Below are 17366 nucleotides of genomic sequence, written 5' to 3'. Positions count from 1 at the left end.
AATCTATCGCGATCACGATCACCCTGTAACATCGTACTGCGTGTGTTTCATATGACGTACAAATCAAATAAAATCAAAATAATTTATTCTTTATATCATCAACTTATGTAACAAAACACCTCAGCTCAGTTCCTCCACCGTCTTTACCGTTAATTTTCAAATTTTTTGAATTTTTTATACGTAGCCAATTAATACAAACATTTTTCCTATTAGACGTGTAGTTTCTGACGTTAACACATTCAAACAAACGAACTAACACATCTGTTTCATATGTTAATCTATATTACTAACGCAAATATAACGTAAACTTATATCAAAACATGTCATCAAAATTTACCGGTACAAAGTCTTCACTGCGCTGTGCTATTATGTGCTGCTGCATGTAATGCCTCAGTACACGCCGCACTTTATATGTGTGTTAGTTTAAATGGATCGATTTAAATATTGACTACTATTGTGGGAATTTTTTGTTACTACTCTTGTTACACGTAAAACTTAGTCCTAAATTATTAGCTCTTTCAAATCAATTGATTGTAATATAAAACACGACTCTTTCTGACAAAATCATAATTGATAGGAATGCTAAAAACTTCCTGGAGAAATTCTATGTATTTTTCAGTGTTACAAGTGGTTACATACCATAAATTTATTACTTTATTTAATACGATAATTCCTTTAATATGTCGCAAAGTAATGATTATTCATATTAACCTATTGTTTAGTTGTAATTCTTTTATTTTCCACCAACCCGCATTGGAACAACGTGGTGGCGTAAGCTCTGATCCTTCTCCTACATGGGGATGAGGCCCCTGTTACGATGGTACTGGCATGTACTTGTGTATTAACGCTCCTACATTAAATAAAAAAATAAAAAAATGATCACCTGTCTGTATTAGTGACTGGCCGAATTTTCAATATTACATTAAAAAAAATGGATTTTGTTTTTATCAAAGAAATAATATTCAAGGGTTGTGTAATAATCTAAATACAAATAAACAGTAAACGATCATCAATATATTTTGTCATTGTCTTTTTTATTAAACTCGAAATGAGAAATTCGTGTATAATAAATAACATTTTATTAAAATAGATTTTATGTTTTTTTTTTTACATATATATAGACCAGCGCTCGATCTCACCACATGGTAAGTGAAAATGCAGCCTTAGATGGTGCGCGCTTGCCTAGAAGATACCTATTCACTCTTGATTTAAAGATAACCAAGCTATAGATGGAAAATATGATGAATATTGTAATCAAGATTTTTATAATATATCAGTAATCTTTAACCTCTACCAAAGTTCTATTTTAAAATGTGCTATAGAATATATTCAATTATTTTATTAAATAAACATGCGTCACAATGTTTCCTTTTCTTTAATAGATATATTATTTTAAAATTACTGTTTATTTATTGTAATGGCTTATTGATGGCTTTACCAAATAATAATTAACTCTTATATTTAATCTCAGACCTTTCGATGACTAATTCTAACAAAAAAGCTTTTGTTCACGTAGCGATAAACTGACAAAAATGAGTAGGAAAATAACATGGTCGTATACAGCTTCCATTACTATATTGTTGTTTTTATCTTTGACACTGAAAAAAGAAAGGGTTGAAATAAATACAACTTAACCAACTCGATGAATCACGAAACATAATTCAGGTACAATTTACTCAAGTGGTAATTTTAAAAGTAAATTTTTTTATTACTCGTAAAAGGATTAAAATTTCTTTCATCAAGGCTGAAATAATGTAAGTTCTTAAAAAAAATTTAATTTGTCCTCATTTAAAAAAAAATACAAAACAAGTTTTGAAATTTAAAATATATATCTAACCGTAAACACGTCAGTAATATGTTTTAATTTTCAATATATTTTACGAAAAAGGTTATGAGCAAGGTACGGCCACCTAATGGTAAGCGGTTGTCTTTAGAAGCCTGCAACACCAGAAGCATCACAAGCTCGTTGTCGAACTTTCTCCTTACCCTCCCTAGGAGCTCTGGCCTCCTCACTCACCACACAAAACTAATTGAGAGCAGAATTTTTTTAGCTGTGATAATAATTACAATTACGTAATACATAAATTGTTGTGTTGCAATTGGAAGTGGTGTTGAGTTTGTAATTTATATCTAGTTACACGTTTAATTAAGACTTATGAAAGTCACATTTATTATGAACTTGTTATAGACGTGTATTTTATATATTTTCCTTATAAGATTCTAGTGTTTTTCCAAATCTGTATGGTGTTTCGCAATAAAACTTTTATACTTTTTATTTACTGTTACAACTAGCTACGCCTTGTTAGGAGTCTGTTAGAATATTAATATTTGTTTTATACTGTATTTCACATTTTAAATTACATCAAAGAAAATTAAAATAATAAAACATAACAAAATGCAAAGGAGGTTTTATCACTTATAATTACTCAAAATAAATGACAAAGTGACAAAGTATTCATGATTTCTTGACTGTCGGAATTACAATTTGATGGGGCCTGCAGTAAATTCATTACAGACGAATATAATTAATTTTATAATCGCTTCTAAATAATAATTTCTTTACATTATCTATATAATATATTTTACATTATCTATATAAATAATACTGCTTTTTTATATTTGCAATAAAAGATAATAATTTCAAGAAACTTAAACTAAGCTAGTAATATTCTAACCTAACCAGTAGCATCTTATCCTGTTAATAAAAGACATTAACTGTAAGGTCATAGCATTTAATATGGTGTTAGCATGTGAGCGAGTTGTAGTCCGGACCAAGATGGGACAAGATGCTACAAAAAGCCGGCAAACGAGGCGCACCCCCAAATCAAGTGTTCTGTACCATTGTTGTACTTAAAAAAATCAATATTGAGGAGTAACATATATTAGACAAAATTTCTCTATTGTTGCCCGTATATTTTCTCTTTGTCCTTACAGCAGCCGTAACAATATTCTATGAATATTTAATACATTTACCGATTACAGATTGGAAGGTATTTATTAATGTTATTTTTTTTTATAAGTACATAATTATATATCAAAGATTAAGGAACATATTTTTTAAATTAATTAAACTTAAAATGAAACACAATGCTATAGATAAATAAGAATACGTAGGATCGGAAGCTTAGCAGTCATACGCCGAGTTGCACGAAAAGAAATTAAAATTTAAGTAGTGATTAAACTAATTTAATCGCAAGAATTGTATGAAATTCTTGTGATTAAATTAGTTTAATCTCTACTTAAATTTTAATTTTGTTTCGTGCAACTCGGTGTTAGTCTATAAAACTGATCCCTACAAAAAGCAAATGAGTATTTATGTATGCACTATGGCAGTGATTATTACCTTTACCTTTGTACCTACTTTGAAGTAAAGTAGGTACGTTTAGTTTAAGAAGTTAAAGATGCAACGATAATTTAGACATGTGTTCCTTAAAATTTGTTTATTGAAAATAGCTCATAAATAATCCCCCACGGTATTTTAAAATAATGAAATCTTTCATTTATCGTCGGAATAAAACTATTGCTAAATGTAGGTAAAATTTTGTTCTTCGCCATGTTTATAGTAATGAATTAACCTTAATTTTTTTACTTATGTATTACTTTTATAAGTACATCAAAAGACATCCCCGAATTGGTCACTTTATACATTCTTTTAAAATATTTGACAAAGACAGGACTAGGCTGCGGCTTTACAAATAGCTATACAGTCAGAAACATGAAATATGTCGAAATTGCTTTCAAGCCGTGCAGTATTGTGTTCCTATTGTGTATTGCCAGCGGAGGTAGGAAAGGCAAACGCACTTCCGATGTCCCTTTGATGTGTTTGCCACCCTAGTGGTTCTATAATTGTGTATGCTCGCAAATAAAACGAAAAAAACGAACTTCGATTTACATCGACAAGTAGTATAATGAAGGTAGTCAAAGAAATATCAATTAAATACGCTTTATTAAGTATGACTCAAAAACTACTCATCAAATCTCGCTCTTAAAATGGGACGACATATGTACCGGGGATCATCAAAATCGATTTACGTAGTAAAGAGTTACGAGATAACACACAAATATAATTTATACACTCGAGTTGAGAACCTTCTCCTTTTTTTGAAGTTGCAAGTTGCTTGAAGTTTTTTTTTGAATCGGCCCGAAAATCATAGCAACCGAATAGCTTCCATGCGTTCTAACCACTGCGCCATCTAGTACAAGCTATAAATAAAATCATATGTAGTTACTTGTTCAAGTATATAATTTTACAGAGCTCGTAGGAGCTGAAACGGGATATCCTTACAAACCCACGTTGTTTGAAATACGTATCGATGATTTTCCACACGTTGTGTCACTAGTATAACAATATTTAATAAGTAAAATAAAATTAACATAAACTAAATATTCATTATATTGAAACATATGTAAAATCGTCCAGGATCTAACGTAAGCAGTATATTTTAAAATATCTATAGCAGTGTATTAAACTATCAGTAACCTAATTCAAGACTATATAACTCGTAAATTATCAACAGCCTAAAGTAAACGATGAAAATTGCAATCATAATCAAATCGAAAAAATACGTAACTATTCTCAATGAATTAGATGTACCTATGAATGTTGATAAAGTAAATTAATTATATTTACATTGGTAACAAGTTATAGCTTTTTACAAAACCAACAGAATCCTATGGTCACACAATTTTAACCTAACACATTTATACACTTAGTGACTTTTACATAACTACCTATTAAGGTCATAATGCAGATGCATAAAGAAATATGTAAATATCAACGCAAAAATTTGACTTTCTATTGCTTTGATAGTGACTCGTGAACGGACATGACTAACTCCAAGTTCCTTGATGACTCAACGACTGTAAGAATTATCAAAACTTTAATCTACTGCGAGGAATTGCGGTTCGAGGCAAATATTTTTTGTTATTGACATTTGTCAGAGTAATATTATAAATTTATTTATTTTACTTTAATATGCATATTTACAGCACAACTAAAAAAAGAGTAAATTCTTTCATTTTTTTGCATAGCGTCTCCAACTTTCAACAGTTTCTACTGCAAATGACAGTTATACAGGACTCATTTTTTATATACAACTGGGACGGCAAACAAGCTTATAGACCCCAATCCCCTCCTTCTAGGAGCTCTGTTCACCTTACTAACCACATAAACACAACAATGCTTGAAAGTAGTATTATTTATTAGTGTCTAATCTTCTGTAAGGTCGAGGTACTTCCCCAATTGGGCCGCTCCAGATTTTGAGAAGAATATTTCCTTCTGTAGCGACATCTATCTCGCCACACTGATGGATCCTACATCGCGATATTGAAGTTATCAGAACGCTTGAACAATATATACAAGAACCCGACAACAACCATCGGGGCAGTAGTCCACCAGACACAAAATCCGTCTGGTCGGAGAATCCTCCCTCTTCAATGGTAAGTGAGAAAATTTACACCCTGTTCCTCACATCCCAAACTGCTTACTAAAAACTAAACTGTTTCGTACTTCAGTAAATAAGTTTATTATTATTAATTTACTTTTTAACCGACTTCCAAAAAAGGAGGAGGTTCTCAATTCAACTGTTTTTTTTTTATGTATGTTACATCAGAACTTTTGACTGGGTGGAGCGATTTCGACAAATTTTCTTTTAATCGAAAGGTGGTGTGTGCCAATTGGTCCCATTTAAATTTATTTGAGATCTAACAACTACTTTTTGAGCTATATCTAATAATGCGTTTTTACTTGACGCTTTTTTCGTCGACCTACGTTGTATTATACCGCATAACTTTCTACTGGATATACCGATTTTGATAATTCTTTTTTTGTTGGAAAGGAGATATCTCAAGTTTAATACCATGATAAGAAAACCAGGATCTGATGATGGGATCCCAGAGAAATTGATGGAAATTCTTGAAAATCCGCCATAACTTTTTACTGGGTGTACCGATTTTGATAATTCTTTTTTTGTTGGCAAGAAGATATCATTAGTTTAGTACCATGATAAGGAAACCAGGATCTGATGATGGGATCCCAGAGAAATCGAGGGAACTTCTTGAAAATCCGCAATAACTTTTTACTGGGTGTACCGATTCTAATAATTTTTAATTTAATCGAAAGCTGATGTTTGTCATGTGCTCAAATATAAATTTTATTAAGATCTGATGACTACTTTTTGAGTAATCTTTGATAACGCGCAGTTACTTGACTATTTTTTCGTCGATCTACGTTGCATTACTCGTTGATGTAATTGAAGTCGTTTTTTTTTTTCGTTTGCGAGCAAACACAATTATTATTCATTATAAGCTCGTTAGATGCCTTAGCTTGTCCCGTCTTCAAAGAACATTATATGCACCTTGCTCGTTATCAGTTAATTGGCGGGGTCCCGCGGGATGCGGCAATTGCTTTGGCCTTGCCGATCTATCTTCGAGATAACTGCCACTAATGAACACCGTATAGTTTTCACGTTACTGCTCTGCCTACGCTTGACCTGAAGAACTTTGACGGAGATGTTACGTAGTATAATTATCTGAAATGATTATTCTTACATTTATAATAGATGAGTGAATTAATATAGTCACGAATTTATGCATCATTTTATAATCGGGTGTAATGACAAGCGTTCAAAAGTATTTTTGTTAATGTATTCTAAAATAGGTATACTTAGCCTTTGCTTTAGACTAAATAAAGATTTTTTAAATTATATTTGCCAACCAAGTATATAATAAGATTTTTAAGGAGGATAAGATATTTAAAATTAATACATTTTTTTTACATTTTAACCTATTGGTGTTGAGCTCACAGACAAAAATACATTCCTTCATGTTCTTATCATTAGATTAACTGGTAGAAAATTAAATAGCCTTTTGTAGAACATATTTATCGTTTACTGTCTTTTACAGTGAATTCTTAAATAAATAAATGAAAAAAAGAAACATTTCATATGTAGCCCTGATGGGCAGTTCGTAAAAAGTACTTAATAACAAAAACGGTTTAATGTCATCTGTCGGTCATTTAATTTAGCATGCGTCCACTTGATCGAGTGCTGGCGCAACGCATTCCATTGTATTACGAGAATAATTGTGACCACAAGACAAGCATTAGCTTTCGATTAAGACAAGAATCATCAAAATTATTTATAAAGAATAAACTGCTACCCTATCCGATAATATAACTCACTACGTTATCGTAGATGTTCATTGAAGTAGTTTCACTGGATTCCGATAGATGATAGATTGCGACAAAGTATGCACCATCTCATTAATACATGTCATTAAAGATTACTCAAAAAGTACTCATTATATATCGATTAGCTTTTGATTTATAAAAGAAACATCAAAATCGGTGAAAAAAGTTATAAGGTATAATACAACGTAGGATGACGAAAAAACAGTCAAGTAAATACGCGTTATCAAAGATTACTAAAAAGAAGTAATCAAATCTCGATCAAATTTAAATTTGACTACCTACGTGATAAACATTAGCTTTCGATTAAAGTAAGAATCATCAAAATCAGTAAACCTAATGAATACTTATGCGGTATAATACAACGTCTGTCGAAGAAAAAATAGTCAAGTAAATACGCATTATTAGATATAACTCGAAAAGTACTTGTCAGATTTCAATTAAATTTAAATGGAACTACATGGAAATCGGTCAACCTGGTCAGAAGTTCTGAGGTAAAATAAACATAAAAAATATACAAGCGACTTGGGAACCTCGTCCTTTTTTGGAAGTCGGTTAAAAAGTACACGTCCACTGAGGCAGTGTAACTTTGTGTCTAATTACAGTAACTAAAGTAAAAATTTAAAAAAAAAAAAAACACAAAAAAGTTTTTATATTTCGTAGACTCCTAGGCATTGCACAAAAAAAATTGTCACCATGCCCACGTCTAACTCGTGACAGACGATCGGATACTAAAAAAGTAAATTAATTAAAACACGCTCAAACGCAAGAGCTAATAAATCATAAACACAGAGCGGGATAAAATCAAGTGTGTCAAGGAAATGACGAATGCTGGTAGTTATCACACAAATATGCCTCTGCGATTAGTGTGTTTACATAAATCATCAGACAATCGCCCAGTTCGCTATTTGTTCTGCGATAATGTATGGGGCACGTGACATTTGTGACAAATACGACACCCAATTACTTTTTAACGTAACGTACGTTTTTAACATAAGCTTTAAAACTTTCACGGTCACCAGTGGCTGAGTAGACTGGAGCCTAGGGCGGCAAATTTTGCCTAAATGTTATTTAGGAAACATTATTATATACATCCAGAAATCTATTGAGCGTGCCCACAACCTTTACCATAATGGCTAACAAAAAAAAGGTCAGCTGAAATTATCGGCCCATATGGATATCAAGTTTCAGAGGTCACTGGCGATAACTATTATTCATCGAGGTCGGTAGGTATTCGAGTTATGTAGGGCACAGCAGGACTTATATCCTGCTCAAAATCTGGAGCAGCCTGGCAATTAGCTCAACCATAAGATCATAGCTAACTTATACGGCACATTTGTTTGCCGACCTAGTACTTTAAAAAATATATTTACACACTTACCGCGATTGTCGTTTTGAAAATCCCAGTATTTCGTTGGAGTCGCAAACTCCATGACCACGTGCGACTTACTACATTTAACACTCGCAAAATTTTACAGTAAATTCTTAATTTTTCAAGAGGATTAATTAGATCAGAATGAGGTTAGGAAACAGAAAATGGTAAAAAGGACCTTTTACGTGATGGCTTGGGCAAATTTTGCTACTGCACGTTTAATATATTTTAGCTATTTCCATAGTGTTATGTCTTACGGCCTGTTACTGTGGGGTAATGCTACAGATATTGAGACTGTATTTATCTTGCAAAAAAGAGCTATTCGCGGCATTTACGATCTTGGAGCTCGAGTCTCCCTACGGGATATTTTTCAAAAGGTAGCATATCAACAAGTGCGTCGCAATATATTTATAACAATATTATGTATATTCACCAGAATATTCATTGTTATGAAATAAGTAGCAATAATATTAATTTATTGTTAAAGTTTTAATTTGTAAATTGACGATTCAAAAGTGCTCTTACGGCCTATTTGAATAAAGCTGTTTTTGATTTTGAATTCATGTGTTAAGTTATTTTTGCCATTACTATATACTTGCTGCACGACGAGAGCACGAACTCATTGCTGGTTGAAATAACTGTAAAAGAAAAAAAACACATATCAAACTTCGATCGATCATTATAATATAATTCTCGTTATAATTAAAGACATCTTGTTTAAACCAGTTTAATCTGGTAAAAACATGATTGAACCAGAAATAAACTTTGATGTTACACCCAATTAACGACACGCTTCCTTCTTACCGTGCATAAATATCTCTGGATGTGTCACTTCTAATTTATGTACCTTTGAGGCACGTTGCATAGGAGGTACGTGATCCTCGCTTTGTGATGTGTCCTCGCAGTTTTATTCTTTAATCAAACACTGAAAGAAATATAGGCATATAACACGACACACTCTCCAAAAAATAAGTATTTTTTTTATATAAGTATAAAAAATCTATGTAAATAAAAGTGAATCGCTAAAATGTATATGCGTGCATAATTCCTCAGAGACTGTACCAAATTGGATAATCCTTTTTGGAACGAAGTTCCTTACGACAGACTTGGCATTGGGCTGGGCGACCAAACTGAAAAAAATGTGATACTACACCGTAAGAAAAATATATAACGGAAGTGACGTAATATCAGTCACACGACTGTATAATATGACGTTTGTAAAACTAAAATATTACTAGTAAACTTTTTTTTTAATTATTTATGTAATTTTATACTGTCGACAAAAATAAATAAAGACACATGTTTTTTTATTTCACTTAATAGTTTGAATTATTATTATTATGTTTGATTTATTTTATTTTACGGTATTTGTTATTTTCTAAAATACTAAATTTCCTAAATGCTTTTATGTACTAAATTAAAAATCAATCATCAAAATTAAAAAAAAATTAAGAACTAGAATATATATAAAAAGTTCAACTTTTTTTTAAATTGTGTTGCTTCTATACTATCCGTAGGAACTTCGTTCCTACCTGGTGTCCCATGACACCACATAATTTTTTCATGATGTTCATTATTATCAAGAGTAGATTTGTATAAAATAAAATGAAAATAATTATATACTCGTATTCACGAAAAACATATGGCGGTACCAAGTACACCTGGGTAGCTAGTAGAAGATAATAACTAAAATTATAACGCACAGCAACCCCCAGACGAAATCGCTACCCCCAACCACAAATATCTGTAGTTACTGTTTATACAAACATTTGTCACGAATATGTATACTTACTTAATATTTGAGATACTTAAGTAATGCGTAACGAAGGTCATTTAGAAAAAATGCCTCAAGCGTCTCGTCTCTATATAGGTTAGATTAACTCTAGAAAAAATGGGTCGAAAGGCGATTTTCTAGCACGCAAAAAGTTGCAAAAGTTATTTGTTAACAAAGTAAGCTGCAAAAAAATCGTTATTTGTTAATAACACCGAAACTATTAAGATTTAAGAAATTTAAATAATAATAATAATAATAATAATAATATAATATATAAAATAATTTCCTAAAAGAAGATAAAATTTCCAATAAAAAGTCTTAGCTCCCGGAGCTATCTCTATTATTTATTAGTTTAATTTATCGCTGAAGATAGGTCGAGGGCGCTAAGCTATGCCCGCCGCCGCTAAAAAATATAAATATTTTTTATTAAGTATTAAATATCCATTTAATTTTTTTTTAATTATATCTTTTCAAACACATGAATGAATAAATTTCCGCTGGAAAACAGTTTTGAAGTCTATTTTTCAACAAATAGGGCTTTTTTTAATTAACAAAATTATTTCTCACCTCCGTCTTCATTGAAGATAATTAAAGTGTTTTTAAATAATTGTTCTATAAATTTTTTGCATCTTGGAGCCTCTCCTATATATCACAATAGGATCACGTTGCTAGTCTCTATTTAATTCGTTTTTGAACTTGTTGAATATTTTATTATTATAGTTTTATTATGATAAATGTGTTATTTAGACAAATAAAACATTCTAATGTCGTTTCTAATTACAACAATTCATTAAAAACTTTCATCTCCATTTATCTTTGAACAAACATACTACACAACAATATTTGTTAAATTATCTTCACTAATTTGGTAATTAGTCTTATTGTGAGACAATGTTGACAATATTTTATCTGACTTAAGAATAAGTGATTAGCAAGCATTTACAAATAGCATTACGCATATTTAATCGTTTCCAATAATTATTATGTTTTTCTTTGACCTAAAATAATTAGGTACATACCTTTATTTTCACCGTAATAGTATTTACCTGTGTAAGTCCTGCTCCCGTGGGACCTTGGGGTATATTTATATCGAGCTAAATATTTTTGCAGAACAGTTATTGTTACGTGTTTTATTTTTACCGTTTTTTTTTTTTTTGCTATTTGCCTGGATATAACTTAATACAAACAAGTCATTTTTAAAGAATTTAAATAGTTCACATTCCATAATTACTATAGAATCAACATTATCGTCGACATAGCAAGCCTTCAGGCTGTAACTTTTTACGATAATATTTAATATGCTATTCTATATTTGAAAACTTCTGTACCTAACGTTTCTATTGTGTGAACGAAAACAAACCGTTATTGTTGAGTATTAATAATACCACATGAGTAACTAAAAAGTCGATAAGCATTTACATTTCTCTTCAAACAATATTAACAAATTCAAAGGATCTCATACAGAATTATCCGTGTCTCGAACAATTAGACGATTGATAATCAAACAAATAAGTCCACTTAAGAAGGGCAACAGAGTCACGAGATACTGCGTAATGCGCACGAAGAACAGATAAAATTGAAAAATATTATATACGTATTATAGATAATATATTTACCGAGTAATATAAGGTAAAATGATCGTACTCGTGCAGTCAAATGAAATCAACCTGTTTTACTTTGTTAGCGTTTTTTAATACTCGTGTACAATCACATACGCAGCACAAATCATCTGTTCCTGTGTGTGTGTGTGTGTGTGTGTGTGTGTGTGTGTGTGTGTGTATTTGTGTACGCGTGTGTGCTTTTATAAATAAATAAATAAATTTTTAGCGTACTTGTACAGTTTTAACAGACGAACGAAATTTAATTTGTACTTGTTTGTATGTAAATAATTAGTCACGTAGTCTTGTTACCATAACACAACATAACATCGACACCATGACTAACAGAGTGATACGTCAGCATTGCCAAGGCATTGGCGTTACTTACGTCATAATGAGGAAGAAACTTAGTAATTAAAAAGTATTTTTAACTTTTGAAATTTTTAACACACATACATAAATAAATATATACAGAAAAAAATTGAAATATTAGATATTGAAAAAATAAATCTATTAATTTTAACAATATTGCATCACACTGATATTTTTTAAATACGTTATCTTTTATCATAATACGCTGTAATCTATCATACTACGCTGTAGTCTAAGTTATCCACGTCCAAGTGTATGTGGACAACTAAGACGACTTTAGTTTTTTTTTGTAATGTGATTTTTTTATGATTATAAATAAATAAATAAATAAAATCTTCACACTCAACGGCCCCCAGTAGGATTATCTCCTGTGTCGGCGGTCCGGAAACACACACGATACGTAAGCACAAACGCCCAGACCACGACATACATCGATATGGCCAATACAAATATCTGTCGTAAGCGGGGATCGAACCCGCGACCGCCAGCGCGGTCACACAGTCAGTACTGTGAGCGCTGCGCCAACGCGTCGTCGATTATACAATACTCTTGAAATATTATAACTACAAGTCTTGAAATTATGTATGATTGTTTCTGATAAAATATAGACAATTATATTACAACGCTTCATTCTTCAGATATAATAACAGAGTAGTACCCCCAACCTACAAGGCAGCGTTCGCTATTTTTAGAGATATTCATTTTGAAGGTATTTGTAAAATAAAACTGTGCGGTAACTTATTTTGATTCCCCACCTTTACACCTTTCCTCTCTACGAATATTCACATTTTACTTCATTCCTTTTTCTTGCGAGGCAGCGTCAAGACGCCTAGTTGATAGTGAGTGTACTTGCTAGTCGTCATAATGCCGAAACGTACGGCTGAAGAAAAAATTGATAAATACATGAAAAAAATTAGAAAGTTAAATAAACGTGTTAGAAGAATAGTGATGTCGTCGTCAGAATCGTCGGAGAAAATAATGGTACGAAATAATTTTAAACATAAAGTGATTGTCACTTTAAGCCTGGGGGTAGGCTTGTCCTACACGAAGGCTATATCTTTTAGCACATAGTCATACCTGGGGGTTGGCATTGTCTAACACGAAGGTAGTAATGACTAGTTTTTAGTTTTTATAAAACAACCGTGATAAAAAGTTTTTTCTTTTACATTTTATATTTATAATTTCTATACCTACCCACCTAATACCATTGTATTATCACTCGATATTAAAAATACGTATTAACACGTATTATGCCTGGGGATTGGCTATGTCCAATACGATGGCTCATGATTGAAATAAGAATTCACATATTTGTTTATTCTTATCAGATGAACACTCTCCGACTGTGGAGTCAGTTTGTCGGTTCCGGTAGATTTACCGGAAATAGAAAATGAGGAAGCATTGGAGCTACCTAACAATGATACGGATATATAAGTATCAAATCTTGAATTAGAACCAGAATTACTTCAAGCACTAGGAGATGACATTATAGAAGAACCCGAGTTTGGAGAAAGCATTCATGAGGATTTGTCCAAGCGTTGGTTGCCTATTATTAAAAAAGGTTTGTCCAAGGAAACGAAAGAAAAGTTGAACAAGGAATACCTTGTTCCTGAAAATTTTAAGTTCCTCAGGCCACCAACTTTAAATACCGAGATTACTTCAGCTCTAGCGGAGACTGTAAAATTCCGTGATAAAAAATTAAAAAACAATCAACAGCAGCTAGCTATGGGCATAACGGCTGCAAATAAAGCCTTACACTTGTTGCTGTCGAATGGTGACAAACTGGAGGCAGTAAAACATGTTAGTAACTGCTGTCGAATTTTCTTAGACCTTCATACACTCGAAACAAAATGGTGTGTAATACTGGTTACGATGTCACTAGACAAATCATTTCAACAAATTGTTCAAGACTCTGAAAGAGATGATACATTATTTGGAAATGATCTATCTGAAAAAATTAAAAATTCAAAGTATTCTGAAAAACTAAGTTCACAATTTAAGAAAACACAGCTACCTAAACCTTTTCCTACTCAAACATACACCCGACCAGTAACAACCGGTCAGGGAAATGCCTTCAGACCTCGTTTCTCAACGAGTCGGGGAGGGGGGCGAGGCGGCCAGAAGAGATCTGCCCCAGCTCCACAGCGGCAACAACCAGCGTCAACGGCGAGGTCTTCGTACCAGAGCACGAGCAGGAGTCGTGCCCCAACGCGGCGATAATCCAGGTACATGCAGGCCGAGTTCAAACTTTTTACAATTGTTGGTGTAATATTACATCAAATCGAATAATCTTGGATTAGACATGGTTACAAAATACCGTTAGATAAAGAAGTAACACAATTAAATGTTACTAAGCTTTCAGTATTAAATGATAAAGATTATTTTCTTATGAACAAATCGATATCTAAACTAATATATTTAGGAGCAATTTCGCAATGCTCATTTAAAACCGGCCAGTTTTTATCTAAGACCTTTTTAGCTCCAAAACCTAATGGAGATAAAAGATTTATAGGTACTTAACCTAAAACCTCTTAATAAATTTATATCAAAAAGTCATTTTAAAATGGAAGACTATAGAACGGCGTTAAAATTAATTAAAAATAATTATTTGGCTACAATTGACCTTAAAGAAGCATATCTATTAGTGCCTATACATAGCTCACAAAATTGCGAAATATTTACGTTTTCAATTCCTTCATGATAATAGAAATATAGTAAAATATGAATTCAACGCCATGCCATATGGTCTGTGTTCAGCTCCTCTTGTTTTTACAAAAATAATGAATGATTAAGATCCTAAGGTTTTAAATCAGTGTTATATTTAGATGATATTTTATGTATAGGCGAAAGCTATATAAATTATCAGAATAATGTAAAGGAAACACTAAAATTGTTATCTTGCCTAGGATTTATCATTAATTATGAAAAAAGTTCACTAAAACCTAAGCAAGTTTTGTAAATTCTTAGGTTTCATATATAATACTATTAATATGTCATTATCACTACCTATATACAAACGCGATAATATTTATAAGTTAGTTAATAGATTTTATAAGCTACCTATGTGTACTATACGTGATTTTGCTAAACTAATAGGAGTTTTAATAGCTGCTTGTCCAGCCGTAAAATACGGATGGATGTACACAAAACTTTTAGAAAGACGAAAATATCTTTTTCTTTGCAAATATAAAAATTACGACGTAAAAGTTAAATTACCTAAGATAATTCAAAAAGATTTAAAATGGTGTATTTCTAATATTTATATCACATATAACAATATTCAAAGTAATCAAAATTATCTTTTAGAAATTTTTACCGATGTGTCAAGATCCGGTTGGGACCCATAGTGTAATAATATGCGTGCAAATGGCGGATGGACGAATAAAGTAAAAGAGAAACATATTAATTACCTTGAGTTACACATTCACATTATAATTGTAATATTCTTTTACGTATTGACAATACCACGGCTCTTAGCTATATCAATCGTATGGGGAGTATACAACATCCTCATTTGAATGATTTAGCAAGAAACATTTGGCAATGGTGCGAGGCGCGTAATATATGGTTATATGCATCTTACATTAATACTCGCGATAATAAAGAAGCTGATTTTGAATCTAGAAAAACAAATCCTGATACAGAATGGGAATTGTCAGATAAAGCCTTTCAGAAAATTATTATAAAAATTTGGGTAACCGGAAATTGATTAATTCGCCTCTCGCACCAACGCCAAATGTAACATCTTCATGTCATGGAAACAGGATCCAGACGCATCCATAGCGATAGATGCATTCAACAAAAACTGAAAAAAGTAAACTGGAGAAATTATTCTTTTTACGCTTTCCCACCATTCTCAATGATAATGAAATGCTTACAAAAATTTTTAGATAATAAGGCAACTGGTATATTTTTTTTTTTTTTTTTTTATTACAATATATATCCACGGGCTTATGATGCCCGTGCTCTTGTTATTCCAATTATTTTTTTGTTACTCTCGATTACCTTGGCACCTACATATGCAACTTAGAGACTAGTTAAACTAAGCTTAGTATCTCTAATCCCACGTGAGTCCACCGACCAAAATTTAAAGTTATGCTAACTTAATTTACTTATATATATAATTACTACTATTTATTATCACTTTTTCCTTTTCTTCACTTTTATCTTACAATTATCCAGGGGTAGAAGCTGTGTACATTTCTTGACATTTTTGTATTTATACTGTTATTTTTATTATCTAAGTTTATATTTACACTTATATGCTAGTTATCATATATGTACACTTATTTCCTAGTTACCTTATATATACACTTATGGTCTACTGGCCTACTTACAATATACACTTAGCCTAGGTTACTGTTAGTAAGATATTTTTTTTTTTTTCGTTTTTTGTTTCTTTTTTTTATATATATTCTTATATATTTATCACCATATATGTAAATTTTTTTTAAATTAATATTATATAATTAATCTTAGTTAATTTGTTACACATGTTAAATATAAATAATTTGTACACGTTATGTTATATGTAATTAATCCTATTTAATTTAGTAATTAGTATTTATATTTATATAATTAATCCTATTTAATTTAGCACTTAGTACTTATGTTTATATACACACTATTTATTCATTCAAACAAGTGTCCTCACCCGCCAATAGTTTTCAACATGTCAAGCACACTCTCAGTGACGGCGGCATCTCTGTGATGAATCGCCATCTTGAGACTGTGCTCGAGTATTTTCTTATCCGCGGTCTCCGCTGCCCTCGCCACAAAGCGACCAATTGCGTCGTCACGGTCGTCGGTGTAATAGACACAGGTGTTGGTGTGTCTAGTCACCGCGACTACAGCGTGCGAAACGCTGTCGTGGATCCTGAGCCTCCTCGCCTTCGTCTGGAGGACAATGACGTCCTCGTAGGTCTGGCCCTGCGCCTCGTGGATGGTTAAGACGCGCGATCCCTCCCCGGATCCGTATCCCTGGTCAGTCAGCAACCTCTTCTCCTCTTGCGTAAAGACCAGGTATAAGGTTCGGTCTCTTCTTGCAGGAATACGCGCGCCCGT

The sequence above is a fragment of the Melitaea cinxia genome, chromosome 2, assembly GCF_905220565.1.
Source record: "Melitaea cinxia chromosome 2, ilMelCinx1.1, whole genome shotgun sequence".
NCBI classification, from domain to species: Eukaryota; Metazoa; Arthropoda; class Insecta; order Lepidoptera; family Nymphalidae; genus Melitaea; species Melitaea cinxia.
This window is presented reverse-complemented; position numbering follows the sequence as displayed.